General features: G+C 34.4%; 1 pseudogene across 1 annotated transcript; it reads right to left on the bottom strand.

The window, feature by feature from the left end:
* Positions 1-392: 392 nt before the first annotated feature.
* On the bottom strand, positions 393-835 carry LOC309820956 (small ribosomal subunit protein eS26-like; annotated as a pseudogene). Its single transcript has one exon. The product of its transcript is annotated as a small ribosomal subunit protein eS26-like (transcript).
* Between the last annotated feature and the right edge of the window lie 20,117 nt (positions 836-20,952).

Genomic DNA, 20,952 nt, shown 5'->3' with positions numbered 1-20,952 from the left:
GGCATCAAAAATATTTTCGTAAATATGAAATAAGAAGTTTCCATAATTAATACCAGAGACACCAGGGAGCAAAACAATGATTCTAAAATCTGACAACAGAAGGCAGGATAAATTCCAAAACAAAATAAAAACAAAACACTCAAGCATATCATATTCAAACTCCTGTAAACAAAACACAAAGAGACAATCTCAGAGGCATCTAGAGGAAAATATTACATTATATAAAAATGAACAAAGGTAAGAATTATATCCTGCTTTTTTCCTTCAGAATCTATACAAAAAAATAAATAACATTAAGTGTTGAAAGCAAATGTCAATTCAGAATTCTACATCTATTGAAAATTTATTTTAGTAAGAACTATTCTACTCATTCATCAAGATCTGTTACAATGTTAAATCATTTTTGAAGGTTTTTTTTTTAAGTATAATTTCTTTTTTACTGTCTCCCCAGGGGACAGTATTTCTTTAGTATTTAAGGACTTAGCTCCTTGCATGGGCTTTGGTGGAGGTCGTGGGGCAGCACCAGAAGGTCTAAATTGAGGTGGAGGTCTTCGGTTCTTCCGCACTTCCCGAGAATGATTCCTGACTACCTTGCTGTGAATGGCACAACTCACGCAGTAATGCAGATTCACATACAGCTTGGGAAGCACATAGGCATTGAAAACACTTGTTTCAGAAATGCTCTGACAGCTGCAGCCTCTACAATGTGCCGAACAACGAACTTCTTAATGGCCTTATCCTTGGGCACGCTTCGGGCGGAGTTGGTGCTGTGAATAGGCTGCATGTGGCCGCGGCCCTTTCTGGCATGACCATTATTCCTTCTTTTCTTGGTCATCTTGAAAGCGAGAAGGTGAGAGAGCAAGTTTTTTAAAAACTAAAATTGTGCTACCCCATGCTGTAAGCATTCAGGTTTTAACCTGCACACCATATTTTCCAGTATATGATACCATTAATCATCTACTTGTTTAAGCCAAAAACTTGGAAGTATTCTTCTCATAGCCAATCAGTAGATCTCGCTATATCTTTCTCTGGAAAAACCTTCATATCATCTCATTTATTTTTCATCTGAACCGTAAGTACCAAGTGAAAAACATATGTGCTTTGGATTCCTACAGTGGCTTTCCAACTTGTCTCTTTGTATTCATTCATACCTTTCTCTGATAACTATGGGTCTAAAAGGTATCCATGATCAATTATTATTTTAAATGTAATGTCATTTATATCTCATCTATATTGGCTCATAGGAAAATTTTCCCTAATGACTAAAACTGTCTACATATTTATTTAAAACAAGAAAAATAATTTATATGCCTATTGAATATTAAGAGCAAATGTTTCATAGTGTATTGTGTTACTATTGCTCTACTATTACTATTGTTACTCTTGTATTTAACACAGTGTATTTAGTATAGCTTTTAATTTTAATATAGCCTTTAATTTGGATTTTAATTAAATACTAAATAAAATAAACTTTGAAAGCTTAGCTATAGTTGGTGCTTCTATAAGAGAAAACACTTTATAACTCCGCAATATTAATATTCCCTGTAAAAGAAAATTTGCTAGAAGAACTAATTTCTTTACAGTAGGTCTTAGATGCTGAAATAAAATAGGTGCAGTACCATTTTAATTTTCTCTTAAGAAGTCCTATATTTCAATATCTTGATAAATTGGTGTTTGAGATGCTCTATGAAATTTATAAAATGTAAAAAAAATGATCACAGATCTAAGATAATGCATTAATTCTTTTTGGTTATTGGTTTGTTTTTTAACTTATTCTCTATTTACAGGTCTCTTAAGGGTTGGCAGGCATCATATTATATTTTTAAGCTGCAAAAACAGATAAGGCATGACTTATGTCCTCAGTTAGCTGAAATCATTATATTAAATTATTATATTGTTCATAATTGTAGTATTCAACATCTGATCTGGCTTTTGATATTTCCAAATTATAGTAAGACAGGATTCATTAATTATAAAAAATTAGATTTCTAGTATATTCTAGTATTTCTCCAATATATCAGAAAAATATCAGAAAAATAAAAACATAACAAGCAACCAAAATTATCTAGCTCTATTTCAGAGGGGAGTGGAATATAAAACTATATTTGATTTAAAATTTTTTAAAATATGATGGATTTTAAACATATTATTTCTTCATTTTAATTCCCATGAATTACATGAGAAGGTAACAAAGGAGTTACTTTCAGGAAAAAAAGAGTGCAGTAACTGACAACAATCTTAGAACAATGTGTTCAAAATATTCTCATAAATTTGATCATGTAGAAGATAAAAGCAAAATTCTTTCAGCTATGCTGATAGCTAGCTCCACCTGATGCATTTTACCCACTGGGTTGTTATCACTTTTCATCACTTGTCTTCTTGTGTAAATTTCACAACACACTTTACTAAAAATCTTTACTTCTTAAACCTTTGTATATACTTGCTTACCTCTGCCCCAAACATTGCTAAGTCATGATTTCATGAGAAAATTGGATATTAAATCATGCATATGTGACTTACACATTCAGTAATGATCCACCCATGTGAAAAAACGTGTTTCCAGAGAAGAGACAGTGGAGAATCATCAATGAGAAGAAAAGAGAATCTTCTTCCAAGTCTTTTTAATTCTAAGTTTAAACAGGCATAGAGGAGCTTACAACTAATGACATCTTGGTCAACAGAACACATGCATTTTTTTTTAACATCTTGATTGGAGTATAATTGTTTTACATTGTTGTGTTAGTTGCTGCTATATAACAAAGTGAATCAGCTATATGTATATATATATATATATATATATATATATATATATATATATACATACACATATATCCCCATATCCCCTCCCTCTTGAATCTCTCTCCCACCCTCCCTATCCCACCCCTCTAGGTGGTCACAAAGCACCAAGCTGATTTCCCTGTGTTATGTGGCTGATTCCCACTAGCTATCTATTTTATTTAGTAGTGCATATATGTAAATGCCACTCTCTCACTTCATTCCAGCTTACCTTTCCCCCTCCCCGGGTCCTCAAGTGCATTCTCTACATCTGTGTCTTTATTCCTGCCCTGCCCCTAGGTTCTTCAGAAGCACTTTTTCTCTTTTTTTAGAGTCCATATATATGTGTTAGCATACAGTATTTGTTTTTCTCTTTCTGACTTATTTTACTCTGTGTGACAGACTCTAGGTCCACCCACCTCACTACAAATAAGTCAATTTCATTTCTTTTTATGGCTGAGTAATATTCCATTGTATATATGTGCCACATCTTCTTTACCCATTCATCTGTCAATGGACACTTAGGTTGCTTCCATGTCCTGGCTATTGTAAATAGTGCTGCAATGAACATTGTGGTACATTATTCTTTTTGGATTATGGTTTTCTCAGAGTATATATCCAGTAGTGGGATTGCTGGGTCATATGGTAGTTCTATTTTTAGTTTTCTAAGGAACATCCATACTGTTCTCCATAGTAGCTGTATCAATTTACATTCCCACCAACAGTGCAAGAGGGTTCCCTTTTCTCCACACCCTCTCCAGGATTAATTGTTTGTAGACTTTTTGATGATGGCCATTCTGACTGGTGTGAGGTGATACTTCATCATAGTTTTGATTTGCATTTCTCTAATGATTAGTGATGTTGAGCATCCTTTCATGTGTTTGTTGGCCATCTGTATATCTTCTTTGGAGAAGTGTCTATTTAGATCTTCTGCCCATTTTTGGATTGGGTTGTTTGTTTTTTTGATATTGAGCAGCTTGTATATTTTGGAGATTAATCGTTTGTCAGTTGCTTTGTTTGCAAATATTTTCTCCCATTCTGAGAGTTGTCTTTTCATCTTGTTTATAGTTTCCTTTGCTGTGCAAAAGCTTTTAAGTTTCATTAGGTCCCATTTGTTTATTTTTGTTTTTATTTCCACTTCTCTAGGAGGTGGGTCAAAAAGGATCTTGCTGTGATTTATGTCAAAGAGTGTTCTGCCTATATTTTCTTCAAAGAGTTTTATAATGTCTGCTCTTATATTTAGGTTTTTATTACATTTGAGTTTATTTTTGTGTATGGTGTTAGGGAGTGTTCTAATTTCTGACTCTGATTTTAGATCTTAAATGCAAAATCTACAGGTCCACTCAAGTAGTAACAACTAAAAATACATGTGTTCAGCCACATGTAAAAGAACACATACATTTTTAGTTGTTACTACTTGAGGGGACCTGTAGACTTTGCATCTAAGATCTAAAATCAGAGTCATGACTATTCTATTCATTAATTTAAAAGGACAGAATAAAGAAAAATGTCACTAATGAATACGCTTCCAGCAATTCAGAAGATATCACAACCTAAACTTTTTTGTAAACTACAAAGTTGACAACTAGAAATAAGCTCATTAGGAGAAAAGCTCAAGAAGTGAAAACTTGTATAATTCAATTCCAAGTTAAAGTTTGAGAAAAGCTAACTAGCCAGAAATACACAGTAAATACCATACATGCAATATATGTAACTGAGTCTTCTAAACAAAGTCATATACAATACAAAATGTGTTGCAAAGTGTGCAAAGTTATCAATTTCCCCCAAAGACAGAAGAGCATGTTTTGAGAAATGATACTTCAATAGCTGTAAAGATGTTTGCAAACAGGTCAGTGGAAACATTTCTAAGAACAGAAAATTTCAAGCTTGGGATATTTTAGTATATTTTGTACACAGAGTGGAGATGACTCTGATGCTTTTAGAGCTTGTCTTGTCACTGCTCCAACCAGGTTGAAATGTTTCTTTGCACATTTCTTCCCATTCTTTATCTATGGTGACTTTTTTTTTTTTTCTGGGAAGAGCTGATAGACTATGGAACAGTAATGAGCCATAGGCAAATCTCCAAGTCAGCCCTACTTCTAAACATAACCTATGATGACCACTCTCCCCAATGTGTTGAACAGTACCTCCATCAATCCAACATGAAACACACCAGGAGTCAAACAAGAAGACTGAAGTGAAGACAAGGAATAGAGAGTACTAAGCAGAAGTCTTGAGGTAATAGAAGCAAAGAGAAAGCCAATTTCAATTTCTTATAAAGAAAAATAAAGAATTAGAAAAAAATCAGGATAAATATTAAATCAAGACTACTACCTATTGAGATGATAGCTATTAAATTGTACATACATACATAAAATTTGACATGAAATTGCTACTTTCTCTAGAACGATTCCTTATTCTATAAAATCTAGTTCTGATATTTTTGAGGAAGATAAATTGTGTACACTTTTAACAGTTATATTTTGATAACATATTAATACTATAAATAGAATACAACTTATATGAAAATAAATTTGATTTAACCACCTAATTAACATTTATGCTAAAAGACATGCAATAAAAATGATTCTTCTAATAAATATAAAATGATTTATTAATTATGTCCTCCACCATGATATTGGCTAATCAGCAGAAGGCCTGACAGGGGCAACAATATTTAAATTCAAACGTCTTTGATAGTGGTTAACTAGCAGTCAGATGCACAGATCACTTGACATACATTTTTCAACTTTAATGTTATAAAGATTAATCTGTCAAGATAGGAAGAGAAAACACATCTTATTTAATAGTTTCTTAGCTTGATTTACAACTTTGAAATTGTGAGATGCAGTACAAACACTTCCATTTGTTCTCCTTTCCTAAGTCCCACAGAGGTTAGGGGTGAGTATATATCTGAAGTGAAATTGATTTAGAGGTATAGAAAACTTATTTCTATGTTTAAGTGTAGAAACTCATGGTTCCATTAACATAGTTACATTATGTAAACAATAAATGGTTTTGCTATGTAAATTTGCATGTAATTCTAATACATTTATTCTCATTTAAAATGCTTAATGATATTAGATTGGTTTGATTTTCCAAATATAAAGATAAAAACATTTTCAATGCAAATGTATCCCCATGATTACTGTAGGTAAACATGTAGAATGTAATTCTTTTTAAAAATATCTTCTTTTGTCTTTGTGCAGTAGATACTGATAAGAACAACATATTTTTCAGTTGTTTTTAACATTAAAATCATAAAGCATTATAATAAAATGAGAGCCTATCATTCATGACTATGGTTACAGAAGGAAAATTCTGTAATTACATCCGTATCAATTAATATGTTCATCGGTTTTTGTATATGGAACAAGCACCCTATTAGGTCTTAGAAGGATGCAAGACAAATAAGTAGGTGTTCCTCACATTAAAGATCTATTGTGAATAAAGTAAGATTTGAGTTAATCCTTGAGTCATCAGTTAAAATTCATAAATAAATACTACAAATAAACTGGAATTGGCAGTAACAATTCCTCCCATGATTATTTTGGGACAGTTGTTGATACTAATTAATTCTGACAAGAAATAAAACAAAATGCATCACTTTATTTTCCTCTAAGGTACATCATTATCAATGAGAAGAAACTTACAAATTACATAATAGATCGCAGATAACTTTTTTCATTCTTACAGATTGGGAATTGCTAATGAGAACAGTTAACTGCAGAAGTTACTGGGTAGAATTTTAAGAGATTTTTTCATGAATATTTGCAAATAATAAAAATTAGCATAAACCAATCTGAAATTTATAATCACAGCAAATGATGACTGACTATATACACATAGTATATATAGTCACTATATACATTGCAAAGTAGCAATTCAAAATGAACTGGTATTCATGGGTTTTACATACCCTCTGTGTCAGGATGATTTATTTTCCAAAGAATAATGATACAGATATGTTCTAAATTCAAAATGCTTCTTCTTCACTACTAACTGAATTAGAATGAGTGGGATATAAAAACAAATAGATTCAGATTGAAAATTTCAAACTAGACAAATAAATCACATTTGGTTTTGGACAAAGGAATTCAGAGAAAGATGGTAAACAACAGAAACATGATCAGTGGCTCATGTCATTGGACATGGTGACAGGAGAAAGAAACAAAATGCCAGGCTCTTAAAATATTTCATTTGCATTGAGGAGTAAAAGAGTGTCCTGCGAGAATATGTGGTCTGTCCATGTGGATCTCCTTGTTATGAAAAGACATCCTAGAGCTTTTGCTCCAGCAATATCCAATGAATTACTAATCCTGCAAGTACTGTGTGTCATCTTACTCATTATCAAGTCTATCTTGATTAAAGGAAATCTCAGGGATCATATAATTTTCACACAGAGTGGTTAACTTCTTTTGCAGGGAAGAAAGTCAATTTATAGGAGCTGTGACAGACTTATGAATAAATCACCTGTTCTAGGCCATGCATATTACTCGGAGCCTTGGGTACTTTTCCAAAGTCATATCAACATTGGATTTGTTAAGTATGGATAACATCAACAATTGAGAACATTGTGGTTTTCCTCTCATGTTCTGTTTGAACACATTAATCACTGCAGGAATTATCCCTATTTCCAGTTGTCAATTTAATGAAGTTGCACAACAACTATCTACTACATGTTGGTGGTGGTGGTTGTCATGACGTGGTCTTTTGATTTGAACTGTTACTTTGGATGTCACTGTATTCTTTCATTACTTGACGAATATTCTAAACTTTTCAAGCTTCATAGACAGCACATGATTCCCTCCCCACTGCTACCTTGCAAGGTATAGAAAAGTTGGTCATAGAACACAGACTGAGGGCATAAACACTTACTGCTACTACATGGAAATAAATATATTTATTATTTGTAAAGGGATGCATATATATCAAAAGGTTGATTTGTCATTTTTAATGTTTGCTTGTTCTCAAATCATAAATTTCACCTCACAATTGTACATCAAATTTTACTGGCAAATGAAAACATTCTTCTCTTAAAGACATGGGAAATAGTCATGTCCTATTTTTTTCTGATTGTTTTTGGCATTGCAGACTTTGTGCTGACACTTTTATTTGGATATTCACATTTTCCACACATACCAATTGTGCAAAACAGTAATCACCACGTTTACCTAATTGGTAACAGGACTCTCATTTCAGAACTGCGGACATTTGAAAAAGAGAAGATTAAAAGATTATATTAACCCTAAGTGCACAAAAGTTACGCACTTAGGGTTATGTATGACTCAAATCCCTCCCATCAACATAACACCAGAATCCGGAATATGATTGTCATGGTGTGTGTGTGTGTGTGTGTGTGTGTGTGTGTGTGTGTGTGTGGGTGATGGTTTTCTGCCTCTAGGATATGAGCTCTAGACTGTCTTGTGAGATCTCACCTGATTCTACTCTTTTGGGATGCTTAACCTGAAATTTTGGTAACAAGGTTTTGCTTTTGTGTTTTCAAATTGCATCCAGTATTAATAAGATTCTTTGCATTTTGAGGTTCAGAAACACTTTGGACCAGCAAATCCTACATATACACATGCACTGTGTATATATTCAAAGCATCACAAGACTTCGTTAAGGTCAAGAATGGAGTTCTCTATTGGTTCCATGTATTCTCAGTTAATAAAAGAGGAAAAATTATCACTGCAATGTCCATTTATTAATTACAGACAGGCAGATTACCATAGTTCTAATCCTATCTATTTGGGGCAGTAAATAGGAAGCTTTCTGAATTAGAGAAGACTTAACCACAGGCCATTTTCTAAATAGAAAATCAAATAGAATTTACCAGTTTCATTTAAAATAAAATTATTACCAGTATGTAGCTTAAATGATCATCCAAGTTATCAAAGTACTTGGAGCCTAGACTATAGTGTGAAGTGGAAACTAAAAGACATGAATCACTGATTAATTCTTCCAAGGCTTAGCATTATTTTCTGCATTGTCAAGGATTATACTGAGGGTTTCTAAGCAAGACAAAGGCAGAGTTTGGCTCTAGTTTCATATACCAATCAACAGAATCAAGAATGGGAAAGGGAAGTTGTGTATCAGTCAGTTGCCAACAGCACTTCAATTGTTTGAAGGTAAAATATAAGAATTTAAGAGGTGTTTCTTCATTTCAGTCACAGGGTGTTAACCATGAGGAAATCATTAATCATCTTCTAATTCTCTTATGGATAAAATAAATGCCAGAGATTTATTTCTTCAATAGATTAGTTTCCCTTTTAAGAAACAAAAACCTCCTCTTAAACAAATGATTTGTCTGTGGAAGTCAGTGTTTTAGAGCTTGGAGTGTGAGTTTGTTTTTTAGTTTTCTTTTTTTTAACATATATACGTTCTTTTTCTTATTCTTTTCCATTATGATTTATTGCAGGAGATTGGATATAGTTCCCTGTGCTATACAGTATGGCTTTGTTGTTTATCCATTCTAAATGTAATAGTTTGCATCGACCAACCTCAAACTCCCAGTCCATCCCTCCTCCCCTCCCCTTGGCAACCACAAGTCTCTTCTCTATGTCTGTGAGTCTGTTTCTGTTTTATAGATAGGTTCATTTGTGCCATATTTTAGATTCCACATATAAGTGATATCATATGGTATTTATCTTTCTTTTTCTGACTTACTTCACTTAGTGTGATAATCTCTAGTTGCATCCATGTTGCTTCAAATGGCCTTATTCTGTTCTTTTTTATGACTGAGTAGTATTACCATATGATCCAGCAATCCCACTCCTGGTCATATACCTGGACAAAACTATAATTCAAAAAGATATATGCACCCTTATGCTCATAGTAGCTCTATTTACAATAGCCAAAACATGGAAACAACCTAAAGTCCATCGACAGGTGAATGGATGAAGAAATTGTGGTACATATATACAATGTTTGTTTTTAATCAACATGAATAAAGGGAAATAGAATGAAGCAACACGTTACAATGCAGGACCCGGAAAGCCTCTGCCAACCACGAAGGATACTCTGGATTAAAATTGCCCTTCATCTTTGTTTCACATCAGACCAAATTGGCCAAGCTTTTTATAACCTTGGGAAAGGTGGCTTTACATCTGGGGCTGGCCCTGAAGGAACTGACAGCAGGAGGAAGTCCATTGACTGCACTCCCTGAAGGATGACATAAAGCCCTTCCTTGAAGAGAGAACTACATGGGGTGACTTCCTGTCTACTACACCAAAGGAAGATCAAGCTGTACTCATAATACCCTAAACCTGGGAACATTTAAATTCTGATCATTATTGGAATAAATAAATATAATGCAGTATATCCATATGATGCAACATTATATAACATTTATGCAAGAACGAATGTATTTATGCAAGAACATAGGTACATTTTACAAACATATTAATTAGAAAATACGAGACAAAAGAATGTCTATGATTCCATTAATATAAAATTCAAAACCAAGCAAAACATACCTATGATGCCACAGTAAGAATAGTGGGACATTGTGTAAGCTCTTCTCCCTTTAAAAAATAGGTCAGACAGGTCTACGACCACTTCTCTTTCATCCAGACTGCACTTAATTATAACCAGCACCCAGTGCTCAATTTATCTCCCTGATTACTTACTTATACCAGTGCTCAATTTATATCACCAGTTTGGTTTTGGAGAAACTGAGAAAGGTGGATAAATTAGAAAAAATGTTAACGATTATTTTATAGTTAACTCTTGCTTTTATTCAGTTTTTTACTACACCAAATTTCCTTTAGGAGAAATAATAAAAATTAAGATTCATGAAGAAACAGGAAATAACCTTTTGGCATAGTCCTATTCAGTGACATTTAATGAACTGTTGTTGAATACCTATCCAATATCAAAACAGTGCCATTTAATAAGGTTGATAATTAATCACACATGATTTTTACCACCCAAACAATTTTCATTATAATGGATGATACAAAGAATTTCAATTCAGTTTAATAAATCTTAGTATGGTAGAATGTACATGGTCTTCAATTAGCATATTAAAGATAAATTAGTTAAGCCTGGTGACGTGGCAGTTCATCAGTGACACCTAAACTGTGACAATTGAACTTAAATGGGAAGACAAATTTAAAAAAAAATAGATTTTAATACTCAAAATCATTCTACATTATTGTGGGAGGTATACATGACAGAAACTGAGTTATTTAATTAACATGAAAGTTTAGGAATAAGAATGTCATTTAAAGTACTTTTTCTACCAGGTTGAGCATTCAAAATTAAAATTGCATTTGGGAAGGTGAGAATAAATTGGGTACAGAAGAAAGGGAAAGAAAAAAGATTATTGCTATGAGGAATTCATCATTTCTCATGAGGAAATGTGCCTTTCACACAAGTAATCTTGTTGCCACACTGCAGTGATTCACCTGACAATAGTGAATCATTATCTTTTATTTTTCCTCTGTCTCCAGAGATTATGCACATTATTGAGACTAACATTGTATATACTCAAATGGAAACAAAAATCTAATTAGAATAATCCAATGCATAGACTGCTTTAATGAGAAATACAATATTTATTCAAACTTCTTGTCCTCGTTCAAATATTTCAGATAAAATTTCTAAGACTTTCACCTTCCCTTATGATTCTCTTTGACTCTGTAGAAAGTGACAGTGTAAAAAAGTTCTCAAACAGCAAAACTGAATCTGTCTTATGTGTTTGATTTTTTTTACAAGTGTGCCACACTTTTTTAAAAACTGATCCCCAAATTCATTTTGATGAAACTACTCACATGTAAAGTTTTGTAAGTGATAAAACACTCAAAAAATTTTGAAACAATGAAATATTGGTCATAAATAAAATGGAAATCATTGCTCTACTTGGTACATAATTCATTTTATTGTGGAGCAAAATATGTGCAAATCAAATTATGTTAACATAATGTAAAAATGCAGAGTTCGAGATGATCTGGCTTTTTTGATGAATGCAGATGAAATCTGAAGCACATTCAATCAAATCCTATAGCTTCCTAAACACAAAAAAAATTTTAAATATTTACTGTTTGGTGGCTGTTAATAACTTTTTTAATTTGTTGTTTTTATTTGTTTGTTCATTTTTTGTTGCTATTATGATAAATCGTACTATTCCTCTTTCTCCACCTGAGGCTCTTGACTAAAAGAAACAATGCCCAAAAGAAACAGTATTCAGAGAGACCTTCAAGATGGCAGAGGAGTAAGACATGGATATCACCTTCCTACCCACAAATACATCAAAAATACATCTACATGTGGAACAACTCCTACAGAACACCTACTGAACCCTGGCAGAAGACCTCAGACTTCCCAAAAGGCAAGAAAATCTCCATGTACCTGGGTAGGGAAAAAGAAAAATGAAAAAACAAAGACAAAAGAATAAGGATGGAACCAGCACCTCTGGGAGGGAGCTGTGAAGGACGAAAAGTTTCCAGGAAGCCCCTTAACTGCTGGGGACAGGGGTTGGGCAGGAGGGAAGCTTCAGAGCCATGAGGAGACCACAGCAAGAGAGGTGCAGAGTACAATGTGGAGAGATTTCTGCACAGAGGATCAGTACCGACCAGCACTCACCTGCCCAAGAGGATTGTCTGCTCACCCACCAGGATTGGTAGGGCCTGGGAGCTGAGGCTTGGGCTTCAGAGATCAGATCCCAGGGAGAGGACTGGGGTTGGCTGTGTGAACACAGCCTGAAGAGGGCTAGTGTGCCACAGCTAGCCAGGAGGGAGTCCAGGAAAAAGTCAGAACCTGACAGACAGGCAAGAGACCATTGTTTCAGGGTGCACAAGGAGAGGAGAATTCTCCCTCCACATGCCCACAGAAAGCAGAGCACTGGCTAAGTGAGTTCCAGAGACATGTGCAAGCCACAGCTATCAGCTCAGACCACATAGACGGGCATGAACCGCTAATGCTGCCACTGCTGCCACCAAGAATCCTGTGTGCAAGCACACATCACTATCCACACCTCCCCTTCCAGAAGTCTGTGCAGCGTGCCACTGCCAGGGTCCTATGATCCAGTGACATCTTCCCCAGGAGAACACATGACGCACCTAAGGCTGTTGCAATGTCACACTGGCCACTGCCACCACAAGTTCATGCCACATTCCAATTATGACTACCATACAATTCCCTCTCCCTGGCCTGAGTGAGCAAGAAAGCCCTAATCATCAGGTACTTTAACCCACTCCTGTCTGGGTAAGAACAGATGCCTGAAGACAGCCTACACACAGAGGCAGGGCCAAAACCAAAGCTGAACCTCAGGAGCTGTGCAAACAAAGAAGAGAAAGGGAAATTTCTCCCAGCAGCCTCAGGAGCAGTGGATTAAATCTCCACAATCAACTTGATGTACCCTGAATCTGTAGAATACTTGAATAGACAATGAATGATCCCAAAAGGGAGGCGGTGGACTTTGGGAGCAACTGTAGACATGGGTTTTGTTTTATGCATCTGATTTGTTTTTGTTTCATGTGTATCTTAGTTTAGTTTTTAGTGCTTGTTATTATTGGTGGACTTGTTTATGGGCTTGGTTGCTTTATTCCTTTTTATTTATTTGTTTTTAATTATTTATTTATTTTCTAGATTTTTAAATATTTTTTATTTTTTAAACTTTTTACTTTTCTTTTTCTTTTTTTCTCTTTTTGTGAGTGTGTACATGTATGTTTCTTTGTATGATTTTATCTGTTCAGATTTACTTTTACCATTTGTCCTCGGGTTCTGTCTGTTAATTTGGTTGTTGTTGTTTGTTTGTTTTTTATGAGTGAGTGTGTGAAAGTTTCTTTTTGTTATTTTGTGTGTTTAGTTTTGCTTTTACCATTTGGTTTGGGGGTCTATCTGTCCTTTTTTTTCTTCTTCTTTCTTTAAGTCTGAGCCATGTGACTGGCAGGGTATTGATGCTCCTGCCGGGTGTCAGGCCTGAGCCTCCAAGGTGGGAGATCCAAATCCAGGACATTGGACCACCATAGGCCTCTCAGCCCCATGTAATATAAATCAGTGAGAGGTCTCCCAGAGATCTATGTCTCAAAGCTAAGACCTAGGTCTGCCCAACGACCAGCAAGCTCCAGTGCTGGATGCCCCATGTCAAACAACTAGCAAGACAGGAACACAACCTCCCCCATTAGCAGAGAGGCTGCCTAAAATAATAATAAGCTCACAGACACTCCAAAACACACCAACAGACACAGCCCTGCCTACCAGAAGGTCAAGATCCAACCATACCCACCAGAACATAGGAACCAGTCCTCTCCATCAGGAAGCTTACACAAGTCACTGAACCAACCTCACTCATGGGGCCAGACACCAAAAATAATGGGAATTATGAAAATGCAGTCTGCATAAAAGGAGACCCCAAACACAGTAAGTTAAACAAATGAGAAGACAAAGAGCTATGCAGCAGATGAAGGAGCAAGGTAAAAACCCACCAGACCAAACAAATGAAGAGGAACTAAGCAGTCTACCTGAAAAAGAATTCAGAGTAATGATAGTAAAGATGATCCAAGATCTCAGAAATAGAATGGAGAAAATACAAGAAATGTTTAACAAGAGCCTAGAAGAACTAAAGAGCAAACAAACAATGATGAAAAATACAATAAATGAAATTTAAAATACTCTAGATGGAATCAATAGCAGAGTAACTGAAGCAGAAGAATGGATAAGTGACCTGGAAGATAAAATAGTGGAAGTAACTTCCATAGAGCAGAATAAAGAAAAAAGAATGAAAAGAATTGAGGACAGTCTCAGAGACTTGAAGGACAACATTAAATGTACCAACATTCGAATTATAGGGGTTGCAGAAGAAGAAGAGAAAAAGAAAGGGTCTGAGAAAATATTTGAAGAGATTATAGTTGAAAACTTCCTTAATATGGGAAAGGAAAGAGTCAATAAAGTCCAGGGAGAACAGAGAGTCCCATTCAGGATAAATCCAAGGAGAAACATGCCAAGACACTCATTAATCAAACTATTAAAAATTAAATACAAAGAAAAATGCAGCAAGGGAAAAGGAACAAATCACATACAAGGGAATCCCCATAAGGTTAAGAGCTGATCTTTTAGCAGAAACTCTGCAAGCCAGAAGGGAGTGGCAGGACATATTTAAAGTGATGAAAAGGAAAACCTTACAACCAAGATTACTCTACCCAGCAAGGATCTCATTCAGATTTGACTGAGAAATTAAAACCTTAACAGTCAAGCAAAAACTAACAGATTTCAACACCAACAAACCAGCTCTACAACAATTGCTGAAGGAACTTCTCTATGCAGGAAACACAAGAGAAGGAAAAGACCTATAAAAACAAACCCAAAACAATTAAGAAAATGGTAATAGAAATATACATATTGATAATAACCCAGAATGTAAATGGATTAAATGTCCCAACCAAAAGACACAGACTGGCTGAATGGATTCAAAAACAAGATCTGTATATATGCTGTCTACACGAGACCCACTTCAGACCTAGGGACACATACAGACTGAAAGTGAGGGGATGGAAAAAGCCTATCCATGCAAGTGGAAATCAAAAGAAAGTTGGAGTAACAACACTCATATCAGACCAAATAGACTTTAAAATAAAGACTGTTACAAGAGACAAGGAAGGACACTACATAATGAGCAAGGGATCAATCCAAGAAAAAAATATAACAATTGTAAACAGGTATGCACCCAACATAGGAGCACCTCAATACATAAGGCAAATGTTAACAGCCATAAAAGGGGAAAGTGACAGTAACACAGTAATAGTAGGGGACTTTAACACCCCACTTTCACTAATGGACATATCATCCAAAATAAAAATAAACAAGGAAACACAAGCTTTAAATGACACATTAGACTGGATGGACTTAATTGATATTTATAGAACATTCCACCCAAAACAACAGAACACACATTCTTCTCAGAACTCATGGAAATTCCCCAGGATAGATCATATCTTAGGTCACAAATCAAGCCTCAGTAAATTTAAGAAAATAGAAATCATATCAAATATCTTTTCTGACCACAAGACTATGAAGTTAGATATCAATCACAGAAAAAAAAAACTGTAAATAATACAAACACATGGAGGCTAAAAAATATGCTATGAAATAAGCAAGAGATCACTGAAGAAATCAAAAATTACCTAGAAACAAATGACAATGAAAACATGATGACCCAAAACCTATGGGATGCAGCCAAAGCAGTTCTAAGAGGGAAGTTTATAGCAATACAGTCCTACTTCAAGAAAGAAGAAAAATCTCAAATAAACAACCTAACCTTAAATCTAAAGCAATTAGAGAAAGAAGAATTAAAAAAATAAAAACCCAAAATTAGCAAAAGGAAAGAAACCATAAAGATCAGATCAGAAATAAATGAAAAAGAAATGAAGGAAAAGGGCTTCCCTAGTGGCGCAGTGGTTGAGAGTCTGCCTGCCGATGCAGGGGACACGGGTTCATGCCCCAGTCTGGGAAGATCCCACATGCCGAGGAGCAGCTGCACCCGTGAGCCATGGCCACTGAGCCTGCGTGTCTGGAGCTTGTTGCTCCACAACGGGAGAGGCCACAACAGTGAGAGGCCCATGTACCGCAAAAAAAAACAAACAAATATTGAATTATACACTTCAAATGGGCGAATTGTGTGGTATGTGAGCAATATCTCAATAAAGCTATTATTTTTTAAAAAGGGGTCATTATCAAGATTTGACTGTACGTAAGTTTAAAGAATCGTATTTAACAGCTCCATGATTCAGTGAGATACATTATTGAACAGAATTTCAATGAAAAAATACCCCACTACCGGGAACATATAATTTTACCCTCCATTACTGTTAATAGAAGAAAAACAGCATCTATTTTTAAAGTCCTGCAAGTATACATATTCCTCTAAACATTATTTGCAAAAGCCACCAGTATTTTTTGCTATCTTTCAAAAGGAAACCCACAGCTTTAAATATAATATGCCATTTCTTCATTCTTGCTCCAAAAACCAAAATAAAAAGAAGAATCACAAGAATAGGTCATGGAATAAAACAATAATGTCCTCAAACAAGATGATTCAAGAGTGCTTAATACAGCAACCTATTTGAAGATGAGTAATCCCAGTAAAGACAGAGGCAAAGGCTGGTGAAGCACCCAGAGTCTAACGAGTGAGAAAAGCCTCCAACATCTTAGACTTCTAGTGGTAGGTGTAGAAAGTAAGGCTCTGTAATACTTTGCAATGAAAAAAAAAAAAAAATGAAAAGAAAACGTTTTGAATCTGACATGGAGGGAGTGGCTAAGATAAAATGGATAAAATGTTCATGAGCAGAGGGTCAAAAAACCAAAATTCCACATGTTGAATGTGACTTCAATATGTGGTCTCATGTAAACTCTGACGAAAAAATCCAGCTGCACTTTGGGTCCCCATGAGAAGAATTTGTGACAGATCAAGGACTGAAGTTTTCCAGAATAACAATTTTCATTAGATGAGCTACAATAATGACGACATGTGAAGTTCTGTGGTTTGTAAACACAAATCCACACGCACACACCAGTTTTGTCCAAGTCTCCGAGTGTACCAATAAACGCAAAATTAATCTAGGCCCTTGGATGGTAAATTTTTTAAAAACTATGAATTCACAAAATTAATTATCCAATGTCCATATGAAGTAGCATTTAACTTTCCATTTACTTTGCCCAATATCGTTCAGTCCCCTATCTTCTTCTCAGAAGAATATTAGCAAGAACTATTTCTACTATGCAAAGTAATAATAGAACACAGTAACAACATTTGGATAACTTGCAGTCGAGCAGGAGAAACATCTCTATAATTTAGATGTTTTAACTTAATATGCAACATTTGAGACCACTAAAAATTATTATAATATTTTACATCAAAGTATCCAATATTTGGAAACCAAAAGACATTGAATTTTTTAGATAATTCCTAATTGTCACAAGCACACACACACAACATTCTTATAAGATTAGAACACTGTAAGCGTATAGAGATTTGTTGCTGGTGGTGTGGGATTTCTTTAAGAACTAATAATTGCAGAGCTATCCATAAAATTATTTGAGAGATCATTTCTGATGGTTGGACTTTATCAACTCAATATTACTCCTTGTTAAAAGTAAGTTTATATGACTCATGAATATTGATTTTGTAGTAATTTAAGTAGGAAATTTATATTTATGATTCTAGCTTCAAAAGCAGCATTAGGAAATTTTAATATTCTACAGATAATTATTAAAACCTGGTCTGTAAGGAATACTTGTTTGAATTTAGTAGACTGGTTTGAAGTATAAATATGTAAGCAATAACTTCACTATTAAATAAAATAAAAAAGAAGCAGATTAACTTATATTTATAATTTCAAATAATAAGAAAGTATGGTTTTCTCTTGCATGTAAACTACACCCCCAATAATCATCATCACCATTGCATCTGAGTTAACAGATTCATAAGGGTATGGATTTCAGAACTTGAGGCTATGAAGTAATTATCTTTTATATAAGTGTAGTTTAAGTTACTGGACAATCAGACATGGCATATGTGGCAAATTCTTAATAAAAGTAAAAGTGAAAAAATTATGGTGTCCTGTATATGTCCTGATCTACTCATACATGCTGTACTTTAAAATAGCTTAAGAGCAATTCAAAGGCAGGAGTTGCTATCTTCAACAAAATGTCAGATGAATCAAGAGTAAGTTAGGGCTTCCCTAGTGGCACAGTGGTTGAGAGTTCGCCTGCCAATGCAGGGGATATGGGTTCGTGCCCCGGTCCGGGAAGATCCCACATGTCAAGTAGCGGTTGGGCCCCTGAGCCATGGCCGATGAGCCTGCACGTTCAGAGCCTGTGCTCTGCAACGGGAGAGGCCACAACAGTGAAAGGCCCGCATACCGCAAAAAAAAAAAAAAAAAAAAAAAAAAGAGAGAGAGAGAAAGCTAATAGAGAGGAAATAATATCAATAAAATCAAATTGAAAGAGAAAATACACATCTCTGACTATGAAAATAGAGGAGACATCATATACATTTTATGCAATGAAAATATTACTGTTACCAATACATATTAGCTCATATATTAATATATAATACTGTAATAGATACTGGTCACCATTCAGAGAAGGGAAAATAGTTGAAGTAACTTACCCATGTCCTGGTAGCTCAGTGACAGAGACAGGAATTGAAATCAGAGAGAAGAGCAGCAGCAATAATAAAGCAGTCTGGATATAGCCACCAGTGAGTACCAAGCTGTCCCCAAAGAAAGAACTGTCATCAATGCCCTTATGTAATGATAAACTGTAACTTGTTAAATGAAAACATGCATAGTTTAATCTTTCAAATTAGAAGGTTCTCTTTAAATCAGGGAAGACATAACTGCCCTCCTTAAATTTCTCATATGATCCAACAATCCACATCTTAATGGCTGAAATGTGTTGAAAGTCTTAGCAATACTGAGAACCAGGACTCTTGATTGAGATAATTGTCTATTGCATTATCTAATACAGCATTGAAATATCCTATGGTCTTTGAGATTTTCAAATAACATCTTAATAATAAATATTCAATTGAAATAAAACTATTTCATATTGAAGTTTTACTTTATATGTTGACTAAGACACAGGTGTTTGTTGGACTTCTAAGAAATTTCAACAATCTACTTTAAATTCATAATTAAACCATGACATTCAAATATAGACTAGAGTACAGAAATTTAAACAGAAATTGTGTACTTAAATATCATAAAAGTATCAGCTACCTGTTAAATATTTTTATATAAATCTTCAATTACAAGAAACATAATTCTAGTTGGCATTATTAAAAGTGTTAGTGTGCCCTTTACATTCAACTGGATATAATAGGTATATGAATAATTGAAATATTATCTACTATCTAAATGAATGTTAAAGTATTATGGTATCTCAAGATCATATCAAAATAGTTCTGAGGAGAAACTATCATTAATATTTAAGCGGTTTCTCTTATATATTATGACAAAACAAAACCAAAGAAATGAAATTAGCATCTATGTGTATTTTTCATTTCCAATCTAAAAGGTGACCCTGTAGATTTACTGATGTATGCTATTACATATTAACTTCTTTTCAATAATTTCTTTCTTAATACTAATAGCTGGAATGACTTGACAAAACTTAAGGATTATATGACCTTCAGTTTTAAATAATTTAACACTCATCTGGAAATGTCTTTGCTGGATATCCCTTTGCCATATGTATGTTTACTCCACATACTGAATTTATTATGAGAGTGGAATTTGGTAGTCATTGAATCAGTAAAAGGACTAATTGGGTTTTCTCTAAAAGAATTTATATTATTAAAGTTCAATATTTGCCACCAAATACTGGTTTGTTTAAACTAATTGTAATAATAGTATAGTCATATATTGCAAAATTTTAATTCCACTATTTGTCAAGTAAGCAAGCTAGATTACATTAACAGGTAAAGCCCTAAAAGAGTATTATTTCAAAATTTTGTCTCATGTTCTGAGATCACAATCCACTTTTATACTACAGGGTCTAAAAACCTTGGTCTTTTCCCCTTGGTCTATGTTTCAACTTGAATCCTCACAGATTGTCATTAGCTTATATCATAAGTACCTTCAGAGATATTTTATTATCCAGTTTTTCTGATATGATGAAATTAAGAATACATTTCACACACCCTGTTTTATTGTTTTACTTTATAGTCACAATTTTCCTAATTGCTGCTTTTATCAGTTTCTTTATAAGGCCACTCATTTATATGTAATTCATTGATATGAACTTTTAAAAAATACCCTGGTGTAGTGTAAGCCCTGATACTTGGTTTTCCTTTTTTGTAATGCAAATGCCGATTTAAGCTTTGATTGTGGAGGCATCCACTTCAAGAAGGCAGGATGGTTATCTAGAATAAATACATTTGCAGCTAATAGAATAGATTAAAAAAATAGGCCACCTCAGCCACCAGAACCCCTGCCCCACCCTACCCACATAACCATCCTGCTGGGTTCCATTGTTGTACGGATTTTGGCTGATTTGGGTAACTGACAATTTGGGCCTCTTGGTTTTTTGTGCTTCTGTTTCTGTTTTTGTTTTTCTCTTCCCACATTTTAAATTCCCATACTTTTTAAAAAAATATTTTAATTTTATTTCTTTTTTTTTTTATACAGCAAGTTCTTATTAGTCATCAGCTTTATACACATCAGTGTATAC

This window comes from Grampus griseus (assembly GCF_964374135.1).
Source record: "Grampus griseus genome assembly, chromosome: 3".
NCBI lineage: Eukaryota > Metazoa > Chordata > Mammalia > Artiodactyla > Delphinidae > Grampus > Grampus griseus.
The sequence above is the reverse complement of the archived record's forward strand: the minus strand, read 5'-3'. Positions and strand labels throughout refer to the sequence as shown.